Consider the following 25,455-nt stretch of genomic DNA (forward strand, 5'->3'; position numbering starts at 1 on the left):
GAGTAGGTAAGGTAATTATTTGAATTGATTTGACCTTTATCCATCTTGTACATGATATCTACTGTTGATATTAGAATAAATAATGTGAGTTAAATCTTAGTTGAAGAAACAATGTAGGTACCTACAGGTTTATAACAATGGCCATTTAAATATTGGTCTCATATTACATTGAATGATCGCCTAATTCCTTCAGTTAGTCGTAATCGTGCGATCGCGTGCTACGCCCTATTATTAAGCCTAAGCGAATTTTACAGCTTTCGCTATAATAAATTAAAATGTTAAAGCAATCGTTGGGCGGCAACATATTAAATGTTCAGTTACTTTTAATAAACTTAGCTTGGATATGTAACAGTTATCGTAAATTACTCGTATAATTAATACTGTACTGTAACGTAATATACCTATAGCCTATAGTTAATACTAACAACAACAACTATGGACTGTAATTGTCTGAAAATAGATTTTTTAATGATTTCTTTATTTTTATTTTACTTAAAACGAAAGTGGACACCTTTTATACCAACGTATTATGCGTTAATCGAAAAAAGTCAAACGACGAGGCATAGCTAATAGTTAATGTAGGTACAATAAATTGTGTAAAAATATTTTCCATTAGGTCAATATCCAGAGAGGAAAATGGGGACTACGTTTGTATGGAGAAGGGGTCGTCCACTATCCTCTTAAAGAGTAGATATGGGCGTCGGTAAAACAACTGAATAATATGTTCCCGTGGTTCCCGTGATATGGGGAGCGGAGGTAAATATGTGTAGTGTGTAGTGTACCTTTATGGGAGAATCCATATACATATAAACAAAATATTAATACAGATAAACTTAAATCAAACCTCAAAGTGGAAAAAAATCTGGTCTCCAGTCTTCATACAATTGTGGCCTACTCCACATCAGTATCAAAATTACGCAGATTAAATAAATCCACAAAACCTTCTTCGTTTGGACCCACAACGAAAGTCGACAACATGGCGGCGCGCGAGCCGGCAACCGTTGCTAGGCAACGATCGTCGCTCGCGCCGATGCCGCGCGCACCGCGCCCCTCCGTCAGTGTTACCTACGTCACGGGAACTATCGCACGCGCATTACCCGCTGAAATCTTATCCGTGTACCGACTGTGACATCTTATTATAAATACTGTGACACTAACCAAAGACTCATCGACTAATGATATAATGGTGTGGTGCATGAACCTAACGAGTGTTTTAGTGAACTGTGTGTGCTCTTGCTAACCGCTTGTTTGAATACTAACGTTACCTAACAAATAATAACCACTGTAATTCTAGAAATTACATATTGTTTACGAGTGCGTGCATTTATCATTTACGATCCACGTAGGTTCAACACCCACACTGGTGACCACGACAACAAGAACATGGCTGATAATAACCTGAACAGCGATAATTCCGTCAATATGCCTCCGGAAAACGACGTCGAAACGAACGGGCCACAGCAAGCCGGCGGCATAGCACCCGTCCCGCTTCCACCAACACAGCAGATACCTATATCCGTCTCGCTCCCACCTGCGCAGCAAAACACCGCACCCGCCTCGCTCATCGCCCCGCCAACTACGCACCGGCCCGGCGTTTCTACGACCCAGCCGAACAACGCCGAAGCTGAATTTTCTCAACTTACGCAAGCAAGTTTATTCCGAATTGGAATTAAAGTACCAGCGTTCTGGGCGGATAACCCTGCGGTGTGGTTTGCGCAACTAGAGGCTCAGTTCGATCTCGCACGTATCACATCCGACTCGACTAAATTTTATCACGCTATGGCGCATCTAGAACGTGAAATCGCTGCAGAAGTAGAGGACGTTATTATTAACCCGCCGAAGGAAAACAAATACCTTACGCTAAAAACTGAGTTGATACGTAGACTGTCCGTGTCACAACAACAGAAAGAGAAGCAGCTTCTGATGCATGAGGAGTTGGGTAGTAGAAAACCATCTCAGTTTCTCCGCCACCTGATTCACCTCGCTGGCCCAACCAAATTACCAGAAAATTTCATACGCACCGTCTGGTCGAGCCGGCTCCCACTCCACTTGCAAACTGTAGTAGCTCAACACCCTGACATACCTCTGGCAAAATTGTCTGAATTAGCGGACCACATTCAAGAGATTGCCTCGCCTAGCCCTCGCATCGCGGAAGTGTCACCCACAGCTGCCCAATCGCAACCCCACTTACCCGTCGCCACGCCTTCAACGTTGTCAGCGCACAACCCATACTCTACGCCGCACCCGACGTCGCCTCTAGAGACGATGTCCTCACAGATCGCTGAACTCACCCGACAGATGGCAGCTCTCACCAGCCACGTGTTTGAAGTTCGCTCTCGCTCCCAGACCAGGTCATCCCGTCGGAGCAATAGCCGTTCACGCTCCAAGTCCGGGGCACGCTCTCAAGCGCGCGACGGCGTGTGTTGGTACCATCGTAGATTCGGCTCGGAGGCAACGAAGTGTACCCATCCCTGCGAATACGAGACGGAAAACTAGCGCGGCAGCCTCAAGTGGCCGAAAATGACTGCCCTACGCTACCCGGCCGCGTCTTCGTAACAGATAAAAACAGTAAAGTACAATTTCTAATCGACACGGGAAGCGATCTTTGCGTTTACCCTCGATCAGATGTCAGAGGTCGTCGATCCAAAACCGACTTCGAGTTATACGCCGCCAACGGTTCTATCATCGCAACATACGGATATGCTCACCTGGAACTGGATCTGGGCCTGCGGCGATGCTATCGCTGGCGATTCATTGTTGCGGACGTCACGAAAGCCATAATCGGAGTCGATTTTCTGTCTCACTATAACCTCCTCGTCGACTGCACCAACAAGCGCCTCATAGATTGCCTAACGTCGCTGCATTCCCCAGCGAAACCCGTTCCACCATCAAACACGATATCCTCAATCAAGACTATCATTGGAGAATCAAGATACTACGATATTTTACGCGACTTCCCTGATGTCACTCGCCCGGCCGGCACCCACCGTCAGTTGAACCACGGCACTGTTCATCACATACGTACAACACCCGGTCCCCCAGTCGTCAGCTCACCTCGTCGCCTAGCGCCAGATAAGTTGAAGATAGCGAAAGCGGAATTTCAGTCGATGCTCGAAAGCGGAACAGCTCGACCTTCTGAAAGTTCATGGTCTTCACCCTTGCACCTCGCACCGAAAAAAGACAACGGATGGCGTCCATGCGGTGACTATCGGATGCTCAACGCCCGCACCATACCTGATTGCTACCCCATCCGTCACATACATGACTTTACACAGAACATCACAGGCTGTAAAGTATTCTCCACCATCGATCTTGTAAAAGCCTACAACCAAATCCCAGTCAATGAAGGCGACATCCCGAAAACGGCTATCACTACGCCATTCGGCATGTACGAGTTCCCCTTCATGACCTTCGGACTCCGAAACGCTGGTCAGACGTTCCAGAGGTTCGTGGACGAGATGACGCGGGGACTAGACTTCTGCTACACATACCTGGACGATTTCCTGGTGTACTCTACGTGTCATGAAGAGCATGAAGAACACCTCCGCCAGCTACTCTCCAGACTCCAGCAATACGGGATGGTTATAAACACATCCAAGTGTGTGTTCGGGAAGTCGCAAGTTACTTTCCTCGGTTACAGCATTTCGGCAGACGGCATCAAACCTCTGGAAGCAAAGGTTCAGGCCATTAAGGATTACCCAGTACCCAAGACGGTAAAGGAGCTTAGAAGATTCTTGGGCATGCTTAATTTTTACCGCCGCTTCATCCCACATGCAGCCAAACTCCAAGCGCCGTTGAACGCTTTCTTGACTGGCTCCGTAAAAGGCTCACACCCCGTGGACATATCGGGCAATGCACTCAAAGCATTCGAGGACTGCAAGCAAAGCGTATGCGATGCAGCACTCCTGGCACATCCAGACTGCAATGTTCAGCTCTCTTTGGTCACAGATGCGTCTGACACATCGATTGGCGCAGCCATACATCAATACAAAAATGGAGCATGGCAGCCTCTGGCATTCTTTTCGCGCAAATTAACTACAGCACAGCAAAAATATTCTCCTTATGACCGGGAACTTCTTGCCATCTACGAATCCGTACGCCACTTCAGACACATGCTAGAGGCAAGAGACTTTACTGTGTTTACCGACCATAAGCCCATCACTTTTGCTTTCACCACAAGACGCGACAAGTGCTCGCCAAGGCAGTACCGTTACCTTGATTACATCGCCCAGTTCACAACAGATATTCGCCATATCTCTGGCATAGATAATTCAGTTGCCGACGCGCTGTCACGTATAGCATCCATCGCAGTAACCATAGACTACAAGGCACTTGCAGAAGATCAGGATTCAGATTCTGAACTGCAGGACCTCCTAACTAATGGTTCCTCCTTGCGACTGAAAAAAGTGAACACCGAAGGCGCAAGCATATACTGCGATCTCTCTCAAAGCGCACCAAGACCTTATTTGACACCACCGTTCCGCAAACAGGTGTTTGACAGCATTCACAATTTAAGCCACCCAGGCGCCGCAACATCGGCCAAATTAGTCGCTGACAGATATGTGTGGCCCGGCGTTCGTCGCGATTGCAAGACCTGGGCACAGAGTTGCCCAGACTGCCAGCGCAGCAAAATACATCGCCACACTTCAGCTCCACTTACTCCGATACAAACCCCTTCCGATCGCTTTTCCCATGTACATATGGACCTCATCGGCCCCCTTCCCGTCTCTTCAGGCAACAGGTACTGCCTCACCGTCATCGACCGGTTCACAAGATGGCCTGAGGTGTACCCACTACCAGACATGACGGCAGAGACGTGTGCAAAAGCCTTTGTCTTCGGCTGGGTGGCACGTTTTGGCTGCCCAAACAAAATAACGACAGATCGTGGAAGACAGTTCGAGTCGCAACTATTCAAAAGCATCGCAGGTTTCCTCGGCTCCAACCATTGCCCGACAACATCATACCACCCTGAGTGCAACGGCATGATCGAACGTCTGCATAGACAGCTAAAAACCGCAATCATTTGCCATAATAACCCACAATGGTCAGAGATCTTACCACTCGTACTCCTGGGAATAAGGAGTGCCTGGAAGGACGACCTCAAAACCTCGGCAGCAGAACTGGTTTACGGCGAACCCCTCAGATTACCAGGTGAATTCTTCAACCCATCCACCAACCTGGACATCGACGTTACTGACTTCGCCTCTCGCCTGCGTAGACATATGGCTAACCTGAGCCCAGTTCCAGCATCGTGGCATACAACAAAGACGTTTTATGTACCAAAGGATCTGCTCTCTTCGGAATACGTTTACCTGCGTCAGGGCCCCGGCCGAAGATCCCTGGAAGCTCCATACTCTGGTCCATACAAAGTCCTGGAGAGATGCCAGAAAACTTTCAAAATAGATATACAGGGCAAAGAGTCAACAGTTACAATAGACAGATTAAAACCAGCTTACCTGCTTCGCAACTCCTGCAATCAGCCACAACTACAACCAGATAGAGTCCCCGATAAACAGACCAGAAGCGGCCGAGTAGTTCGATTTCCAGCTCACCTAGATCACTATCGCCCGTGAAACGGTCTCGGCGGGGGAGTATTTGTGGCCTACTCCACATCAGTATCAAAATTACGCAGATTAAATAAATCCACAAAACCTTCTTCGTTTGGACCCACAACGAAAGTCGACAACATGGCGGCGCGCGAGCCGGCAACCGTTGCTAGGCAACGATCGTCGCTCGCGCCGATGCCGCGCGCACCGCGCCCCTCCGTCAGTGTTACCTACGTCACGGGAACTATCGCACGCGCATTACCCGCTGAAATCTTATCCGTGTACCGACTGTGACATCTTATTATAAATACTGTGACACTAACCAAAGACTCATCGACTAATGATATAATGGTGTGGTGCATGAACCTAACGAGTGTTTTAGTGAACTGTGTGTGCTCTTGCTAACCGCTTGTTTGAATACTAACGTTACCTAACAAATAATAACCACTGTAATTCTAGAAATTACATATTGTTTACGAGTGCGTGCATTTATCATTTACGATCCACGTAGGTTCAACACCCACACAATTATATATGGAACACTAGAATCTAGATCTTTTTTTGCGATTACAGGGTTGCTCTCATAACAAAAGCATCACTAGAGTTAGACCAAGAAAAGTCTGCAGCGATTTTGATAGCCTACGCAGTGCAAGTGTTATTTACACGTCATAAATTCGTAGAAGTTTGACGTTTAAAATAACACTTGCACTGCGTGGGCTATCAAAATCGCTACAGACTTTTCTGTCTGACTCTAGTTAATGATTACAGTCGCGTATCATCAAAATATTACACCCCGTATATTCCGTCTCATTTATTCATTAAAGAATAAATCCGGAAAGGGGAAATTTCCATTGGCCATCAATTATCCGGATCTCGCGACTTCTACTGGCAAACCTGGAGCCCGATTCAGATTTAACAACTTGTTACGGTTGTAATCTTAGGTATTTTGATACGACCTCGAAGATCGCTCACACTGATTGGTGCATGCGAAATCAAGTGAAAGTCGTGCGTAAGAAGCGCGTCAATCACCAAGACGATCGTCAATGTCTTATGAAAACCAGTTCAAAGTCATAACAAAAATTTAAACCTCCAGGCGGCCTAACCAAGGTGAGGATCGCTTACGCTTCGCCATCGAAACGCTTTGTTGCTGTCACTTCCATATTAGTGCGACAGTGACAGTTGCGTTTCGTTCACTACGTAGTTAGCGATTGGCATGTTGTCTACGGGCCTGGGCATTACACTCCGTAATAAGTGATGGATGTGTATAGGTACAACATGTGCCCACACGCGACACTGCGAAACGATTGAATCATCTAGTGAATTTATTCTATTGCCCTACAGGCGATTGTCTGCTTCTGAAGCAATTTACGTGAACATGCGATGTTATCGACCTTTAGCTGCTTGGAACAGTTTAAACACATGCTGTTTAAACTGTGGGGAAACAAAGGAAAGGGAAATCTGGGTCATACAAACGGCAACACTCTTACTTAACTGTCCATCGGTGGGCCTTATGCCTTTTGTAATAAGGTTCACCAACTGTAAGTTAACAGTGTGGGCGATGGTACAAATACGCATTTGAAGCCAATTTAAGTCTCTTTTCCTTTTGTTCTCAAGTTGTCAGGTATCAAGGCCTGTTTCTCAAAAGCTTGTATTACAAGTTACAAGCTTTTGAGAAACAGGCCCCTGCTATACGAGTGATGCAACATTACAAATATTTCTCAATATAATGTCGCATAGCACTTTCGAATTCTGTCATAGCAGCCCTTTAATTATTAATGCGAAACGACGAGAGCTGCTTAAATATGAAAATATAATGTCTAAATTCTAACACCGATTTCAAATGGTCAAATATCTATATTTTAAAACTCTTAGTTGCTTTGAAATATTTAATGCTGCACTCTAAACCTGTCATATCATATGTCAACGTCTTTGTGACATTATTTTGACATAAAGCCTGCTAATGGTTCATTAAAGCGTGTTAACCTGTCGAATCCCACGATATGACGTCACCATAAGCGTTCTGGCTCATATATGAGCCGTGGGAGCTGACAGATTAATAGGGTCAAACTTAATGGCATGACGGGCTAAAGTTTGTACGGAAAGAGAAGAGCCGTGCGGAATGTATGGGGCCATTGGGGCCCAATATATTTTACGACTCTTCTCTTTCCAAACAGACTTTTGTGCCTAGAGTTAGACCAAGAAAAGTCTGCAGCGATTTTGATAGCCTACGCAGTGAAAGTGTTATTTACACGTCATAAATTCATAGAAGTTTGACGTTTAAAATGACACTTGCACTGCGTGGGCTATCAAAATCGCTGCAGACTTTTCTCGGTCTGACTCTACATATGTACTGTATGTAGGCACAGCAAGTTTACAAATTGAAGTGTAGGTAAATCAATTATCAGTAGGGACTGTTCTTAACTTTTATTGTACAGTCAACAGAAGAGACTTTTTTCTTTTTAAATGTGTTTGACCCAAATATGCATATTTAGCATACCTTTTTATGTTTTGGGCACAAAAGTACCAAATGAATTAATAAGAAACTTTGTACGCCATTGACAGTTTCCTTTTTACTTGTCTTTAGAACAGCGAAATAAAGACGAGGGTGACGAAGTTACAGCGAATCAGAAACTTTGACCAATTACGGCTGACAGTGACGTAAAAACCTTAAGTAGATTATTGTGCAGAGTTGCTTCAATAAAGTTTGTTCAGACAACATTTATGAAGAAATTTGGTGTACAGGAAAACCTAATAGAAATGTGCAGTTAAGCGTGAGTCGGACTTAATGCACGGAACCCTTGGAACGCGAGTTCGATTCGCACTTGGCCGGTTTTTATGTCTTTACCTGGTCTGTACCTACTTATTTGCGTTGTTAAATAAGTGTAACTATATTCTTCCTCCCTTTTTAGGAACATATTTATATTAAGTATAATCCCGCGTTAATATAGTCAGTTGTAGGGTAAAAGTAATTAAGACTAGTCATCTCCCTTATCATCAAGGAAAGTAGGTAATAAACAAGAAAAAATATCGGGAAGGTTTGCACAGTAATCATCAGGGATACAGAGATTAATTGCTAATAAAAAAGCTCGTCGTACATATATAAAGGGATATCTTCAAAGATAAGGATGTTAATTAATTATTCGAGTGTTTGTCCTATTCATGTTGTCACGTGGTCTGTATAATTAATTAAATGGACAAGGGCCTCAGATAAAGGTCATGTAGGTGTTTATAATTTATTATTAGGTTAGGTACCGAGTGCTGGCATAATTACTTTATACTTATACCCATCCGCAGTCCATTAATTCATAATTAGTCCATACAATGCAGCTCTTTGAACGCACACGCTACTCGTAGTCATGATTGATAGCCTGCGCTTTACCTGCTCTATCTCCATGCTCCATGTGCAAGCACTATAAGGTTTATAATTTTCATTTACACCTCTCTCTGCAGCTGACTGTACATCTATGTATATATATATTGGAGAATATTAAACAATAAACAGTTACCAAAGTTCAGGGCTTCAGGGCTCAAATATGACAATGAATCGTTCCTCGTTGCCAACTTGAAGGCCTGAATCGATGGCCAACTGTACCATTCATGTGCAGTCAGCTGTCAAAGCAACTGGCGTCTCAATAGCTTAAGGTTTGTGATGTCTATTGTTTGCCGAGCGCATCGCTTTAGGAAAACCAGCAAAATTGTGATGGCGGTCCAGCATAAGTTGCGTTCTCGAGAGTCCATACTTGAAGTCGCGCCAGATGTATGGAGTCGCTGATATGTTATTACGGATGTTTATAAATTAAGATCACGATACACTGGTCCACCCAATAGCTAGCGTTTTCTCAACACTATGAAACCAAGACGAATACACGGCCTATATGTCTAGAGGCAGTGAAGCGCGGCTACGGATGGGGTTGAGTGAATAACGATGTTAGCGCTCCAGGCTTCAGGCCATAGAGTATATTGAATAGTTGCTTCAGGCTGCAAACTCCCAAAACACGTGTTATAAATTCTCTTTTACTGCTTATACCGATGAGACAAAATAAATTGGCTATCTTTGTTTAGTTGTCTGGAATTTGGAGCACAATTAACTTTGCATACGACCTCGTAAGAATTCCAAACATACAAGAAAGAAACTACGACACATGCCGTTTCAAATATGAATGCCATGAATATTTTGGTCCCTTTCACACTTGTTTGGCCTTTAGCTCTTTAAAGAAGGACACACATTTATAAGGAATTCGCGTGACTTGTGACCTTCAACTAGAGATAGCATCGCATGCATTGTTATTTTCAATTTTCCTCGACCTTCGAGTCAAACGTTTCCTTTGAGATTTAGAGATGTAACATCCTTGAGTCAGTTTAGGAAGGTCTTTGTGTATTTTCCACAATTATATGTCTGTAGAATAATTACAAATTACAGAGTAGCCCAAAAAATCTTTGACAATTTTTTGAAGTGAAAACTTCTTTAGAAAAAATGATAAACTCGAGACAGCGTAAGGCGATCACGTGACCGTAAGGGGCGTAAGGCGATCACGTGACCGTAAGCCCCGTAAGGTGGCCACTCATAATTTAAATGGCATTTAAATCAATAAAAAAAAACTCAATGTTATTTGACATTTATGCTGCGGACTCCTTTTCAAGACTCTTTACCTATATGTTCAAATAATTTGACGTTGTCATGGCAGTATGTAAAGTAAACATGTCAATGAAAAAGTGTGATCTTATTTGAGAATGATAATAATTAGGGCGAGCGAAGCGAGCCCTATCACTATTCGACAAACTATGCATTCTTGTGGTACACTTTACGGAAAAACTACTGCACTGTTAGGTTTGAGATTTAACATAGTAATTTAAATTCATGTCTAGATGTGTTATCAAACTTAAAAATATCATTTTATAAACATAAAAAAATTAAATAATGTAATAACACTTTGTATTACTACTAGCGCCATCTGTTGGCAAAATAATGAATTAACATTCGTGCTAATGTTAATTATTTATTTCTCTAACAGATGGCGTTAGTAGTAAATAATAAATAAATATTGGACGTCGTTATACAAATTGACTAAGCCCCAGAAAAGCTCAAGAAGGTTTGTGTTGTGGGTACTCAGAGAACGATACCTATGTGGTGTTTTCAATTTCAATAATGTCGATGGCGCTTATACGCCAATTACGCCATTAACAACGATGAATACAAAAGTGGGTTAAAATTTTGGATTCAGACCCACCTCGCTTCGCTTGGTTTGATTCCCAATTTAGCATAGAGTTTGTGCAGAAAGAGAAGAGTCGTGGATTGTATTGGGCCCCATACATTCCACGACTCTTCTCTTTCCGCACAGACTCTATAAGTTTTTGTGAATACCTACTAGAACAATCAATCTTGCTGTATATTCACTGCGGAGGTCAATTTACTCATATGTTTTGTGACGCTAACTGATCAGTCATGTTGTGTTAGCAAACGTAAATCGGGTATTTTCAGTTCGAGAAACAGTTTTGGCGCCATTCATTTATTACGTAAGATGATTTTGGGGCGGAGCCCCGGGGTCGCATTTTTTTCTTACTAGGGGGAGGGAGAGGGTTTTTATAGTTCTTACGTAAGTAAGATCACAAAGATGCGTTTTTTTTTAATTTCTACGAAATTATGACGTTTAAAATAATAATAATACTTTCACACTCTATGCTATAAAACACGGTGCAGAGTTAGCTTAAACGAGCTCAAGTACCTTTGTCCGGTACAAACGTACGTACAAATAAATATTCATAAAAATTTTTTTTTTTAATAATAAACACTAAAACAAACCAAACGTGTTTTTTCCTTAACATTCTAACGTAATATATGCTAATATAGGGGTGAGAGGGGGTCAGCCTATTTTTATTATTTCTTACATATAGGGAAGGGGGTCAAAAACTGGCAAAAATGGTTTTACGTAATCAATGAATGGCGCCTTTAGTGTTACTATTGCTTGGAACAGCTAAAATTATAAATTATAAATAAAGATCATATTATAATACAAACTTCAGCGACTTAGGGCCGATATACACCACTGCAACTTGTATGGGAACTACACGCCAACTGCACGCCAATTGCAACGTCGGCGTGCAGTTCAACAAAATGACCCAGAACCCTGGCAGTTCCTAGTGGAACTCAGATTTGGTGCAACACAGGCACACGCTGTCTTAATCAATCGACACGTCTTGATGAGCACTATAAGTTGCTGCTGCCGAACCTTAGCTGTACCGAGTGGAACTCAGGTTTGATGCAACATAGAGACACACGATGTTTTGGACATCCGACTCGTCATGATGAGCACTTGGGAGAGCAGTACCCAAGATAGAGCTGATGCTGAACCCTGGCACTACCTAGTGGAACTCAGGTTTGTTGCAACATAGGCACACGCTGTTTTGGACATCCAACTCATCATGATGAGCACTTCGGAGAGCAGTACCTACCCAAGATAGAGCTGATGCTGAACCCTGGCAGTACCTAGAGTGGAACTCAGGTTTGTTGCACTTAGGAGATTAAGTACCCAAGATAGGTTTGGTGCAACATAGGCACACGCTGTTTTGGTCATCTGACACGTCTTAATGAGCACTTAGAAGAGCAGTACCCAAGATAGAGCTGATGCTGAACCCTGGATGTACCTAATGAAACTGTGTGTGTGTGTTTATGTGCGGAGCAGCGTGATTACCGCCAGTAGGTGTCCAGAAGGGATAGTTTTTCGCTCAACTGTGTGGTGTGGACGCAAAAATTAAATTCAAGGACATTGGCTCGCTGACCCAACATTATGTAGGAAAGCCAGTTGGCTTCCTTACAAAAAGTACTGGGCGACCGTGTAGGATGTAATAATAAGCGCTTATGAAATTGTATATTATATGTGGATGATATTGGCAATTTGATTTTGTTGTCTGGACACGTTTTTAATGGACAAATTAAAAGCTGTAACAGACAGGCGTACCAGACAGTAACCGGGGTCCGGTTAGTATATTTCTTTCTTGCTCTCACTTATAGCTGCGTTCTTAACGGACCCACTCGATCGATCATGGAACAAGCCTCGTACTGGACCAAAGTCGCGGTCCGGTACGTTTAGGTAGGAAAACTCCGCGAGCCCTTACAAAGCTCTGCTTTTTGCTAGTATATAATAAATAAATAGAATACCTCCGCGCTGAAGAAGAAGAAGCGCTGGTGGCCTAGCGGTAAGAGCGTGCGACTTGCAATCCGGAGGTCGCGGGTTCAAAACCCGGCTCGTACCAATGATTTTTTCGGAACTTATGTACGAAATATCATTTGATATTTACCAGTCGCTTTTCGGTGAAGGAAAACATCGTGAGGAAACCGGACTAATCCCAATAAGGCCTAGTTTACCCTCTGGGTTGGAAGGTCAGATGGCAGTCGCTTTCGTAAAAACTAGTGCCTACGCCAATTCCTGGGATTAGTTGCCAAGCGGACATGAGCCGTGGCCAAAATGCCGGGACAACGCGAGGAAGAAGAAGAAATAGAATACCTCCGCTAAACGTATGTATCGTGTTACTGGGCGTCGGTAACACAGTGAGGTGAGTTTTCACTTCTATCGGCACTCCCGGAGTGCAACCGTTGTTGCTTGTTTTTTACTGCGGCATACCTACTCGTATTGTTGATAATTTTAAGAAACGTTTGCGTTTTTAATTGTATCAAAGCTAAAGGAACGCCATAACAAATAGTTAAATTAGAATCGCCTTGGCATTTCACGTGCTTTAAAATTGAAAACAGTAATGTGATCTTATTTTGATATCACTCGCTTGTATAGCTATATCTGTTCGTACTCATAAAAGCAATAAGCCTCATACTCATACAGTTGTTAATTAAACCGAATAGGTATCGGTCCACCTATAAATTAGGCGGCTATGTACACAACGCGGTGTATGTTTCCCGGCCATTTGGTCCACCGATACCTTTTATGTAAATACAGAGTACACGCCCGATCGATGTTTCAATTTGCATCAATTAAAATATCACTTTTGATGTAGGTAACGCACGCCATTGTTTATAGGGTTCCTAAATTTAGATACCCTTATGGTGCGACTCTGTCAGTATATTTTTCTATCACATGGCTTGAATTGCACGTTGTGAAACTATGTTTTTTTTTACAGTTTATGAACGTTACAGAAAAAATACAGTCAGCACCAAAAGCTTAACAGAAAGAGATATGTCTCTATATATGTGAGATATGTCTCATTCAAACTGTTTGAGAGACTATTGATCGCGGACTGTACATCAGATTTTTCGCTATTTGGAAAAGTATTCCAGGGTGGCAGATACTTTTGGTGCTTTGTTTCATCCGCTACTATTGATGCTGACTGTACAACTGTTTCGGTTGTTACTTTTTTATCGACAATCATTTATGTACTAAGTTTGTAATTTAAATCGGTTCGAAAAGTTGAAATAAGTTCAAAGTTTGTTGTACGGAACTGCGCGAGTTAGACTCGCACTTGACCGGTTTATACGGCTGATATTTCATGTTTTACAATGAAAGTGCCACTTTGGAAACACCGGTAATCTCAGACAAAAAGTTTTTTAAAACCATTAAGTACCAAGTTACCAACAATCGATCGAAAGTCTAGACATCACTACTATCACAGTATTATACGTATGTACGACTGTACGTTACTACATTTTACTACCAAAACTGTCACGTAGCGTCTCGTGGCGTAGCACCGTAGCGGTGCTACGTGCAAATTGCCACGGCTACGACGCTGTGTACACAACATAGTTTGTTACTACGTTTGCGTTACTTTATAGCCAATATAGCTTTTACTGCTGCTTATCGCAAAGTACTAAGGTTCTATATTTACACAATATTCTCATATCCAAAAGTAAAAAAGCTTAAGTAGCAATACAAATCGGTTCCGATTTGAACCTTGAAACCTTCTTATAAGAATTGGAATAGCGGGAATAAGATTGGCAACTATTTAATTTGACCGTTATTATATTTGCTCAAGTGTTTGACAGTAATTGGTATCTTAGACGCTCAATCATGATTTTGATCTGTGTAATGTGTAATCAATCAAAGTGACTAGACAGACGTATCTTTTAAGATTGAATGTAATAGAGATCTATCGGTGCAATAAGTTTGAAATCATATATATATATTAGAATTGGAATTGAATTGCGTACGTTTTACTGGGTAATTGGCCCCTTCAACCATTTTGTTTCTTTTTTTTTTTCAATTTCTAGAAAATAATTCTGCAACTATTAGGCTTCAAGGGCTCTTTCACAAGCTTATAGTAAATAATTTGGTCAAATCTGACGCTAACGTTTACGTAATTTACTTTCTATACATCTCGCTCGCACTAATATGCGAGTAGGTACGAGCCAGATGCATAGAAAGTAATAAGTTACGTTCTCGATAGCGTTTATGTCAGTGCCAAACTGGTGGTAGCCACATAGCGCTAAGTGAAGATCTAGCTCAAACTTTACCTACTATTGTATTGATTTAACCAGATTTAGTTCCGCGACCTCCTTTGTTGGTACAATAATAGAATTAGAATGGAGAAGAAATTAAAACCAGACTAGGGTTTGAGATCCGGATATCCGGATATCCGTAATATCCGGATATCCGTCAAGTCTAAGATCCGGATCCAACGTCTCATAGGATCCGGATATTTCGGATCTCACGGATCCGTTAAATATTGCATTGGTCGCGTTATTGGTACGCGATAACGTCATAAAATAAATACAAATATTGCTTAAACTAAACAGTAGTAACAGTAACAGTATTAAAACGAGCTACCTGCATGCCTCCTGACTGGAATAAGGGTAAATATTTGTATGTTTTAAAGTAATTGTTATCAGGTTTTCGCTCAGTCGCCTTTGGGTCGTCTACCTGGAACATCATTAGTGCTTGTGCCTTGTGCGTGTTGTTGGGCTTTTTCTAAAATAAATATCGAAAACCCGATTCTTTCAAATCTGGACATTCTTGGGCTCATTCTACTCAGAATCGGCAGCACTCTCCATCCTACCATTAAAAAAGATGTCCCAAAATGTCCATTCCATTACGTCACGTTTTTAGTATGAGAAAAATTTTCACTTGTATGTAACGTGACGTAGTGGAATGTACAATTTTCATACAAAATTTTGGGACAATTTTTTTTATCACCAGGATTGAATATGCTAGTGATTCTGAGTTGAAAAAACCCAAAAATACCAGGATCTGGGAGAATCGGGTTTTCAATATTTATTTTAGAAAACGCCCTGTTATCAGTGACTTTTTTGTGTTATCGTGTGGGTTCCCAGTCTTCTGTTAACATAAATAACATGTGCTTGATGTGCTGCTGAGTAACTAATATTGATATTTTTTTCTCGTTATTAAGAAGCTGTAGCCCAAATTTCTTAATTTCCCGAAACTTTTGTAGTAATTTTACATTATTTTGCAGTAATTAACTGGATTTATATATACCTATAATGGAAGATTGTTGTAATGGGGACTGAATAAATGAGTTAGATACTTTTTCTAAGCCATTTTTCTCAGTCGAACGACTGAAGGTATAGCTATTTTACCAAGGTAAAGGAAGTACGTTTTTTAATAGTATAAATGATATCACACCACACCGGTATAAAATAATAAAAGTACATAAATGTAACTTTTTCTCCATTTTCTATTTTGTGAGCTTATAATGGCAAATTTAAGAAAAAACGCCGAAGTTAAAGCGGTTTTTTTAGGCACCTTTAGAATTAATTCTTCTGAGCAGATATATAGAAATAAATTTGCTTTAATTACTTCATTTTTGGCGTTTTCGGTTACAAATCGACTACGGCCTCCTAAAAAAAATGCATAATATTATTAATAGGAATACCTAATTAAGACTACATTGAATATCCTATTATACATATTTATATCGTTTTGAGATAATAATAATAATTATTAATAATTGTAATTAACTAAAATATGAACATTTTACATTTTACTAGCTGTTCCTTGTATGTAAGTTGTAAATTTCGTCACCTTTCTTGATACAGATCCGTATTATCCGAATTATCCGGATATCCGGATCCGTTTAATTTTAATATCCGAAATATCCGGATCCGAAAAATTGACGGATCTTGCAAACCCTAAACCAGACAGATTAATTTATAGGTCTTCAATATGTACAGTCAGCAGCCGAAGTTGCTAGTTGCGAAGTGGGCGAGGTGTTCAAAATAACGCGCTCTTATTCTCTTAACAATAAAGTCGCGTCAAGATCATTTTGAACGCCTCACCCGCTTAGCAACTGTTGCTGCTGACTGTACTTATTAAAAAAATGATTTCGTTATATAGAATACTATCTTCTGCCCGCGACTTCGTCTGCGTGGGATGGTGATAAACATTGATAAAAACTATCCTATGTACTTCCTCGGGCCTCAAACTATCTCCATTCCAAATTTCATCTAAATCGCTTCAGTGGTTTAAGCGTTAAGAGGTAACAGATAGACGGTTACTTTCGCATTTATAATCCTATTTCCTTCAGAGGAAACTCTCGGAGTGTCTGGACTTAAGAACTATAAAATACAATTGTCGAACACTGCCTCTGTTTATGTTGAAAAAAACAGCACACCCATTACAGTCTAAGGCTGATTTCGCTGAAAATAGCCACAAAGCTTTCTTCCATACGAGCCTTGACTCGATATTTCTGATTCGAGCTAATGATATATCATTACAATAATTTTGCCTTACAGCGGTTTTATAACTGGAGGCCGTTTCTGATTTTAAAATTTGTTACTGTTTTGCGCATCTCGTGCGCACCATTATTAAGTTAATCGTGGACGAACTGCATGGACGAACTTCTACATACAAAATTAGTCCTCGTTTTTTTCAATCTATACGTCCACTTTCCTCTTAAGACCGATCACATCATATCAAAACCATAATAGACTTTAAATATTGAATACCGCTCCAAGTTTGTATACGGATAGGTACAGTCAGCATCAAAAGTAATGTATCAATTTATGCGTCAAAAGTAATAGGTATCTAAGATTATATAATAGCTTAAAAAATATATAGGTACATAGACTATTATCAGATACTTTTGAATGCAAATTGTAGAGATAAGTTCCTATCACTATTTCGACGTTGTCTCGTGCGCTACCTACTTAATGCTGACTGTACGTAGAATTTTGCTTTCATAAGTAGAAAAAACTCAATCATATAATTAATCGATAGTTGTTATGTGTAATGTTTATCTTCAATATGCAATGTTTGCGGCGAATGTGGACTTTGCTCCGTTGGTAATAAATGTCAAATAGAGTGATAGCAGCTCGTGGCAATCTGTAGTACGCACGCAAGCTGATGAAAGACATTTTCATTATGAAGACTATTCATCTCCAAATATTGCAGTGCCATATTTTATGCGGTTCACTAGTTTAAACCCTGGCTTCTCACGAAGTAAAACCTACCTACCAAAACAAATGCAATTGTTTATCCATATTATATCAAAATGAATATCTATTAAGACAAGTGGATACTTAAATGAAAAAAAAAATCAATTTATAATTTGCCCTAAATCTTTGTCTCTCGGCAATGCCCAGAACCGCTGGATAGCTATTAATATGCTATTGTTAATCCGCTGAGCAACATATTGGCCAGCTTTCTGGTCACCCGAAGCCTCTATAAGGCGTTTTGCTAACTCCATACGTAGGTCGTAGAGGCGATGCGAATGCAATTTTCATTTGTTTACGAAAATATTCTAATTCAATATAGGTAATAAACATTACCCTGAGATAGGTTTCACTCAGCTTATTTATGTAGTGTTACGATACGTCCCGGTGAAGTCATCAAAAATGCGTTTCTTGACATTTTTTTCTGTTCTCTTGTCAAGGCACATGACTAAAAAATTGTCAAGAGACTCAACTTTATAAGAACACGAGTAATTATTTTTGATATGTCTCTGCTGATGGTATTTTAATCATAGATTTTTGTTACGCATCGAAGGCTATAGAAGACTATAGAATAAATTGTTAACACCCTTTGTGATTGACCTTGAGTATTCCAGGGAAAAGGCAAGGTCGCTATCTATTTACATTGCTTTGAAACATGTTTTGTTAAGTTGTTGTTAGTTGTTAAGCATACGCCTGAAGTAATTTTAATTAAGAAAGTTTAAGATGAGAAGCTGAAGAAGCTTATAGCCATTGAAAATCTGAAATACCTAATTACCAAGTACCTATGATACAAAATATATAATGAAAGAACATGAGAAATTCTCCTTGAAGACATCGATCGTATAACAATAAGTAATATGTCTACATAAGTTATTAAGTTATTTCGTAAACAATCCCTTTCTAACTCAACCTAAAGGATGTTAAGCCCCAGACAAAAGAAAGTCGCGACATTACATCGTACCTAAAGTCCTTTAGAAACATGTGAATATCGTTCAATATGCACGACAGAGGCACGCTTGGGAGACACATTGCAATTTACGAGTACCTTAGTTAATATTTTATTAGGAGTCGTCTCCTTCAGTAGGTAAGTGGAAATGGCTTAGATAAAACTTAAGGCTGACTTAATCTTAGTCGAGCACGAGCTTTTTACATAAGCTGACTGAAAGTCACTGCTGCACAACACAATGATTATTAACATCTGAGATGACGACGAAATAGCTATTTTCGATACAAGTGCGAAAAAGAGGAAATTCGAAACGAGTGGCGATAAATTAAAACATGACCGAAGGGAGTGTTTTAAATCGACACGAGTTGCGAATTACCTATTCGCACGTGTATCGAACAACGTTTTACAGTACATATGGCACTTTAAAGTTTCGACATACGCACGATAAGTGCTATTTTATGCACTAGTGCGGAAAAGTAGCCTCATATGTACCTACTGTAAAAAAAATTACAGTACATCAGTGTCGTGCAACTCGTGTCGATTTAAAACACTCTCTTCGGTCATGTTTTAATTTATCGCCACTTGTTTCGAATTTCCACTTTTTCGCACTTGTATCGAAAATAACTATTACAGTACATATGGGTTTGTAAAAAAATAAAATAAAATAGCACTTTTCGTGCGTATGTCGAAACTTTAAAGTGCCATATGTACTGTAAAACGTTGCTCGATACACGTGCGAATAGGTAATTCGCATCTCGTGTAGATTTAAAACACTCACTTCGGTCGTTACCCCACCGTTACTCCATATACATAATATGTAGGTACAACATTAAATGTTCATGTCCCCGTCTCAAGTTTAAACTGTTGCTACGTTTTCAATAAAATTATTGTTCGAAAAACTTTCGGCAACTTGCACATCTGTTATTACGGACACGGAAATATTCTGTACGGAAGAAAATTACAAATATCCTTCAAGTTCAAGGCACCAGCACCGGCCCAGCACAGCACATCAGCTATAGATATTGGTATTCCAGCAATGGACGTTTTGAAATTCAATGCAGGACTTTTACTATTGGCACGGTTTGTATTGGAGTGGCCTTCCGTAGACTTATACTGGAAATGGCTGAATTGTATTGAGAGCACGTACGTTACAATTTTTAAAGTGGATTAGATTTAGCCTTGTAAAAGGATCAAGTGAACGAGTATATTAGCTGAAGGGTGTACAATTGTGTGGATGTATAATTTCTTCATTAGCTACAATATTTCCACGTTAGTTCACTGCATAAATATTTTGGAGTATCGAGACAAACCACTGTGGTTTAACGATGCTTTTGGATCTAAATATTATGTAATTGTGATTTATCTCTAATAAAAAAAAAAATAGGTATCAGTATTACAATTTAAAATAACATTAATGCGCAAAACCAAAAAGAGACTTTGCCATTTTAAACTTCAACTGGAAATCCAAAAAACAATTGGTTACAATTGGTTGTCCTCTCTTTTCTTTCGTTTGGGGTGACGTTGACTTTTAGTTTATCTTAATTTCCTTGCCATTGGCTACACGGAACCGACAAGGAGACGTATACGCTTTTAATAGTTTTCAAGAGCAACCCTCAATCCACGTTTGAATTCACATATGTATTGATTTCACAGACGCTCCCATTTTTAATGGAGGTTACTTAAACAAGTCTGCAAGTTCACCGGCCCCGAGTCCACGACAACTAGACAAATATAATATAATAGATAGGGATCACTAATTCCGTGCCACCCATTTGGAACGTAAACTTTCAGACAATGTATATGTATGCATAAATCTTCGATTATACAGGCTGCCTCATGAAACAGTTTCGATGTTTTTAGCTCAGACTGCCCGAAATCCGACAGCTCTTGGTCCCTGTCCCTATGATAGGAAATAGATAGGAAAACATATATATTTATATGATCATACAAACAATTTTCTTTATCAAATCTCGACACGCTCTTGATTTTTTAAAGTACTTACAACGTTACTACGAAATGCTACACCGCTACGCCAAAACCTATTGGCAAAAAATCTTTCGTGGGCACGTAGGTAGGTATGTCTGTTCGGCTGTTCTCCTCTGCATGTCGTATTCCTCAAACTTCTTCTTCTTTATTTGCTATGCCCAATCGGACGTCGGCGACCACCTTTGCCATTTTTCTCCTACTCTTAGCCATTCTTGCCAGTATGGCTGCGTTATTCCTCAACCGTCTCAAGTTAAATTTGGTGTGGGCAGGAAACCAATTCAAAGCTACATTTTGACATCAAAATGATGTCATATTGTTATAACTCGTTGTGCGTCTTGCGCCAATAACCACGAGTGGCCTTCGTTCGTTTTTTTGTTGATCTAGTTTTATGAAATGTTTCAAAGCAAGCTCAGATAAAAAAGATTTACAAACTTGATTGATTGATTCTCTAAGAATCATGATTGGCTAATTGGCTAACAAAAGTGCATTCCATTCATAAAGTGTCTGCAATTTTGCAGCTCGACATGATGTTTTAAATAAGTACCTACATTAATTAAGTACCCCGTATTTTTAATATTAACCGAAGTAAACAAGTAACCGTTTAGGTTCGTCGATCCCTAGCATCACCGTGACACGAATGTTTATGTTTTTGTTTACACTTCCCTCGATGCTAACGATCTACCGTTTAGCCTAGTTTCTTACTATACAACTTTGCTCGTAACTCAATTAGCGAATCACGCTATGACGTTCGTAGTCGTACAGAGTCCGTGCCGGGTACGATTCGCTGACGTTAAAATATAATGTGACTTATTCAATGTTAGAAATAGGTAGTTTAAGACATTAGTACAGTATCGTAGAGGCGTAGGAGTCGTTTCCACACATTATATACCAAATAATACTATACTAACTAGTAGAGTATTACAGTTAGTATCTATAAAAAGTGAATTGTTTTCCTTCCTGCCCTTAAAATCCAACACAAATGTCCGGTACATTTTGAGGTTTCTTTAAATCTGTTGATCACCTAATTACGGGATAAGTACCTATTGTATTACCTTAATAAATCATAATTTTAGATTTAAAACGATTATAAACTGAACTGAAAACTGAAATAGATATCATACACTAAGAAAAAGTGATCAAGTCCAAGTCCACGGAATATTTCATAAAATAACTTGATTAGTTTCCTAGTTTCGAACGATTAATAAGAAGCTAGTACAGTACCTACCCACTTATATTTAGGTACCTATTAACTTTCTAAAAGCAACAAATTGCATAGTTATGTGTACCATTGAAAATATTAAGGCGAGGTGTGCCAAGGCCAATGGTGGCCATTACACAGCCACATAAAGTTCGATCAATAGAAAATTGCATCGAAATTTGAATCTACCGGCCTCGGCCCACCTTCCGCAGAACTTTATTCCCCTAAAGAGCTTTAAACAACGTCTAAAAGAAGTTTAATTGTAAATTTTCTGCGTATAGATTTTATATATACCTAGCCAATAAATTTAATTGTTGGCCTTCAGACGAGTCTTTATTCTGTTTAACTCGTAAAGTCTACATTTGATTAGGTGAACTTAGGTGCATTAACCCATTAACCTTTCGATTCTGTTTTATATAACTTGCTGAGTCTACGCACAAACAATTATCACATAGGTACCTATAGGTACCTACCTACCCTACTTACAGAGATTGCTGGGTTGTTTTGCAAGACGCGAATGTGAAAGATCTACGGGAAAATATAACTAACATTCGCTTTCGTATAAACTACCTATTTATTAAATAGGGATTAGGGATAGAAAAACAGAATAAATAAAATTGACAACTAAAAATATACTTACAACCCTTACTTATCGTTACCTACTTTTGCTACAAAAACTTAACTGATATCAAAGTCGTGCGAAAATTTAACAAAATTACTTTCAAATATCGACTCCAACCTAGCAGTCGTCAAAGCTACCTGTGGCATTGTCCGTTCGATAAAAACATTACAACAGGCCAACCCAACCGATCGTTAAATCGGAATCATGGAATATATTTTTTACATTACCTAAGTTTTGTCACACAGTGTGATTTCGACCGCTGCCTTGTTAACACGGTCAAAGCGCGAGAATTTTTGCAACGTTTTATTTTTGACAGCTCAAACGCGGGAAAATGACTAATCATTTTTAAAAAGTGTTGTTTATGGTCTATAGCGTAATAGTGCGGCGACACGCGATCGGTCGGCCCGGCGTCGACTTATCGCAGGTAAAATGTTGTTTACAGTGCCAGCACAATTACGAAAGTTAATTGCCCCAAGAGAGGGCTACGATAATTTCCGGCATTACATGTTGGAAAAGTTAGCAAATTAATTAATTTTTTATTTGATTGTGTGGCGTGTTAGATTGAATTCAAAGATAATTTTATTCATGAATTCAACAGTAGGTACTCTTTAAAAGGACTGGGCTTACACATTATACTACTCTTTAGCTTTTATACTCCCACGACAATTTTCGTGGTAGGTATCTGATATTTTCGCACCCTTCATCGTACAAAATATTTTTACAAGTGTTAAACAAAATAGATACTCCAAATTTCTCAGTAGAGAAGTTTATTTATTAAGTACATTATAACAAAGTATATTATGATTTTGAGTTGAGTGTGACATCGGTAACACTATATTTTTTAAAGACACGCGCATGTCGTCTTGTCTTTAATATTCAACATACCTACATGATTGGAACCTGAAAGTTGCAAGGGTAGTAAGAGTAGGTAGTAAAGGTAAGTCGCCAGCTTCATTAGATACAACACTTCAAAGCATGTACCACAAACATAACCCTATCTAATCTACATAATACAGGAATCATTTCATATTAAGTTTGCGATATTATATCACTTAACACATTGATGGACAGTACCTACTTGTATTGGACTCCTGAAGGCGTAGTGTACAAAATCACTACTTATTACTTATTCTGTGAAAAAGTGTTAATAAAGTAACATTAAGCCGTGACGTACATAGAAACAATAATTAGCCCTAACACGAATCTAAATACACCTGCTGCAGTAATAGCATTGTCGGAATCGCTGTGCCCTGAATAGTTACGGTTTCAACTAACCTAGTATTTAAAATGCACATGCACAATGCAGTGGTTGCCGACGTCATTTACTTTGCAGTAATATTTTTGCCACTAATGCGCCAACACGGTTCGTAAAGGAACGTAAGGATTAACGAAAATGCAGTTTAATAAGCGTAGTGTTCGTGATTGCATTTTAGGAAGTTTGTTCAGTGACCTGTTTAGTTTAATAATAAATCTTAATTCTTTGGTTACCTAGTTAGAAACCAGAAATATTTAATAAATGGTTAGTAGATCATAATATGCATTACAGTTTATCAGTTTTGACGTCGTTTTAGTAGAAATTGTAGTTTGATAAGTGGTATAGTGTAAACGGCGATTTTAATATCGAGTGATCATTTTTATCGATTTATGTAGACACTAGTTGATTGTGCGTTTGTTTTTATCCGGTTATCCGGAATGTCGCGTCACTATTGCTGTCAAATTCTGCTGATTGTCAAAAACGTCAGCTCAGATGCAGCTGATGCAGCTCAGTTGTTTGTTGTTTTGTTCGGTTCAAATCAAACCATAATATTGCTACGTAATGTATAATTTGTATTAGGCTTTTGTAGCCATTATATGAATTAAACAGTTAAATATTCACGGACGTTTTTAATTTGTGATTACAAAATGGGGTACATTCTTATGATGATTAAGACTGTATTGGAAATGTTTAAGGTTAGTGGGAATACTTAAGAAGAAATGGTTTAGTAAATAACAAAGGACTATAGGTACTAAATGCAACAATGCAGGATATCTTGGTACTGTAAAACGCAATTTCCTCTTACATTTGCTCTTATATCCATACTACTAAACGGTTTAATTTGTAGTTTTATCTGAATTGTACAGGATATACCTAATACCTATCTTAAATTACTTTATTCTCTTAACATAAAAGTATGTTATCTTACCAATACAAGAGCAGCCGTATTTTTACTGAATCAAAATTAATAAATTACGTAAATAGAATTAAATAGAGCATTCTTTATATTTAATTTTTTTGGTGGAATGTTGTCTCGGCAAACATTTTATTTATAAGAAACATACGACATCAAAGTAGTTACCGGGAGATACCTTAATGCTTTGCTATAGTTGTCTCCTTACTGACAGCTAAAATAAGAACAAAATACAGAAGATAAAGACAATAGTTTAGTTTTTCCTAATTTCCTCCATTATGATGATGTTGAGAATGTTTCTAAGTGTACCTTTTTATTATAACATAAGTAGTCACTGGGTCACTGTATCAATCAAACTATATATTCATGTATATTACCTATAACCAGCGCGGGCCCAAGCACTCGATCAGGGTAGAGCGAGGTTAAGTTTTGGCGCTCCATGCTCAGTATTAGGTTCCATAGTTACCCGTCCGTTTTTCTAGATGTTTGTTTTCACAGTACGAGTCATTTTGGCGCGCCCCTACTATTAGGGGCCTATAGCGGCCGCTCTACTCGCTCTGCCCTAGATCCGGCCCTGCCTATAACCTATAAGCTCACATAT

At 39.6% G+C, this 25,455-nt stretch overlaps 1 protein-coding gene across 1 annotated transcript in view; it reads left to right on the forward strand.

Annotated features, from left to right (window-relative positions):
* LOC134651487 (5'-3' exonuclease PLD3-like) overlaps window positions 1–25,455 on the forward strand; it is a 60,805-nt gene that overhangs the window by 17,133 nt on the left and 18,217 nt on the right. The window lies entirely within an intron of this gene.

Source organism: Cydia amplana, chromosome 10 (assembly GCF_948474715.1).
Source record: "Cydia amplana chromosome 10, ilCydAmpl1.1, whole genome shotgun sequence".
Classification (NCBI taxonomy): domain Eukaryota; kingdom Metazoa; phylum Arthropoda; class Insecta; order Lepidoptera; family Tortricidae; genus Cydia; species Cydia amplana.